Consider the following 2,508-nt stretch of genomic DNA (forward strand, 5'->3'; position numbering starts at 1 on the left):
TCCCAAATGGCCTAACAGTGGCAGCCAATCAGAGTGCGAGAAAAGCGCTCCCAAATGGCCTAACAGTGGCAGCCAATCAGAGTGCGAGAAAAGCGCTCCCAAATGGCCTAACAGTGGCAGCCAATCAGAGTGCGAGAAAAGCGCTCCCAAATGGCCTAACAGTGGCAGCCAATCAGAGTGCGAGAAAAGCGCTCCCAAATGGCCTAACAGTGGCAGCCAATCAGAGTGCGAGAAAAGCGCTCCCAAATGGCCTAACAGTGGCAGCCAATCAGAGTGCGAGAAAAGCGCTCCCAAATGGCCTAACAGTGGCAGCCAATCAGAGTGCGAGAAAAGCGCTCCCAAATGGCCTAACAGTGGCAGCCAATCAGAGTGCGAGAAAAGCGCTCCCAAATGGCCTAACAGTGGCAGCCAATCAGAGTGCGAGAAAAGCGCTCCCAAATGGCCTAACAGTGGCAGCCAATCAGAGTGCGAGAAAAGCGCTCCCAAATGGCCTAACAGTGGCAGCCAATCAGAGTGCGAGAAAAGCGCTCCCAAATGGCCTAACAGTGGCAGCCAATCAGAGTGCGAGAAAAGCGCTCCCAAATGGCCTAACAGTGGCAGCCAATCAGAGTGCGAGAAAAGCGCTCCCAAATGGCCTAACAGTGGCAGCCAATCAGAGTGCGAGAAAAGCGCTCCCAAATGGCCTAACAGTGGCAGCCAATCAGAGTGCGAGAAAAGCGCTCCCAAATGGCCTAACAGTGGCAGCCAATCAGAGTGCGAGAAAAGCGCTCCCAAATGGCCTAACAGTGGCAGCCAATCAGAGTGCGAGAAAAGCGCTCCCAAATGGCCTAACAGTGGCAGCCAGCTAGAGCTAGCTTAAGTTAGCTTGGGTTAGCTTGAGTTAGCTTTAATTAGCTTTAATTAGCTTAAGCTAGCTTAAGTTAGCTTGGGTTAGCTTGAGTTAGCTTGAGCTAGCTTGAGTTAGCTTGAATTAGCTTGAGTTAGCTTGAATTAGCTTGAGTTAGCTTGAGTTAGCTTGAATTAGCTTGAGTTAGCTTGAGTTAGCTCGGGTTAGCTTGAGTTTGACTTCATTAACCCAAGTTAGCTTGGGTTAACTTCATTAAGTTAGCTTGAACTAGCTTGAGTTAGCTTGAGTTAGCTTGAGTTAGCTTGAGTTAGCTTGAGTTAGCTTGTCTTAGCTTTAGCTAGCTTGAGTTAGCTTGAACTAGCTTTAGCTACCTTGAGTTAGCTTGAGTTAGCTCGGGTTAGCTTGAGTTAGCTTGAGTTAGCTTGAGTTAGCTTTAGCTAGCTTGAGTTAGCTTGAGTTAGCTTGAGTTAGCTTGAGTTAGCTTGAATTAGCTTGAGTTAGCTTGAGTTAGCTTTAGCTAGCTTGGGTTAGCTTGAGCTAGCTTGAGTTAGCTCGGGTTAGCTTGAGTTAGCTTGAGTTAGCTTTAGCTAGCTTGAGTTAGCTTGAGTTAGCTTGAGTTAGCTTGAGTTAGCTTTAGCTAGCTTGAGTTAGCTTGAACTAGCTTGAGTTAGCTTGAGCTAGCTTGAGTTAGCTTGAGTTAGCTTGAGTTAGCTTTAGCTAGCTTGAGTTAGCTTGAACTAGCTTTAGTTAGCTTGAGTTAGCTTGAGTTAGCTTGAGTTAGCTTGAGTTAGCTTGTCTTAGCTTTAGCTAGCTTGAGTTAGCTTGAACTAGCTTTAGCTACCTTGAGTTAGCTTGAGTTAGCTCGGGTTAGCTTGAGTTAGCTTGAGTTAGCTTGAGTTAGCTTTAGCTAGCTTGAGTTAGCTTGAGTTAGCTTGAGTTAGCTTGAACTAGCTTGAGTTAGCTTGAGTTAGCTTGAGTTAGCTTGAGTTAGCTTGAGTTAGCTTGAGTTAGCTTGTCTTAGCTTTAGCTAGCTTGAGTTAGCTTGAACTAGCTTTAGCTACCTTGAGTTAGCTTGAGTTAGCTCGGGTTAGCTTGTCTTAGCTTTAGCTAGCTTGAGCTAGCTTGAACTAGCTTTAGCTACCTTGAGTTAGCTTGAGTTAGCTCGGGTTAGCTTGAGTTAGCTTGAGTTAGCTTGAGTTAGCTTTAGCTAGCTTGGGTTAGCTTGAGCTAGCTTGAGTTAGCTTGAACTAGCTTGAGTTAGCTTGAGTTAGCTTGAGTTAGCTTGAGTTAGCTTGAGTTAGCTTGTCTTAGCTTTAGCTAGCTTGAGTTAGCTTGAACTAGCTTTAGCTACCTTGAGTTAGCTTGAGTTAGCTCGGGTTAGCTTGAGTTAGCTTGAGTTAGCTTGAGTTAGCTTTAGCTAGCTTGAGTTAGCTTGAGTTAGCTTGAGTTAGCTTGAGTTAGCTTGAATTAGCTTGAGTTAGCTTGAGTTAGCTTTAGCTAGCTTGGGTTAGCTTGAGCTAGCTTGAGTTAGCTCGGGTTAGCTTGAGTTAGCTTGAGTTAGCTTTAGCTAGCTTGAGTTAGCTTGAGTTAGCTTGAGTTAGCTTGAGTTAGCTTTAGCTAGCTTGAGTTAGCTTGAACTAGCTTGAGTTAGCTTGAGCTAG

The sequence above is a fragment of the Convolutriloba macropyga genome, unplaced genomic scaffold, assembly GCF_964194025.1.
Source record: "Convolutriloba macropyga unplaced genomic scaffold, txConMacr16.3 SCAFFOLD_4745, whole genome shotgun sequence".
Classification (NCBI taxonomy): Eukaryota; Metazoa; Xenacoelomorpha; order Acoela; family Convolutidae; genus Convolutriloba; species Convolutriloba macropyga.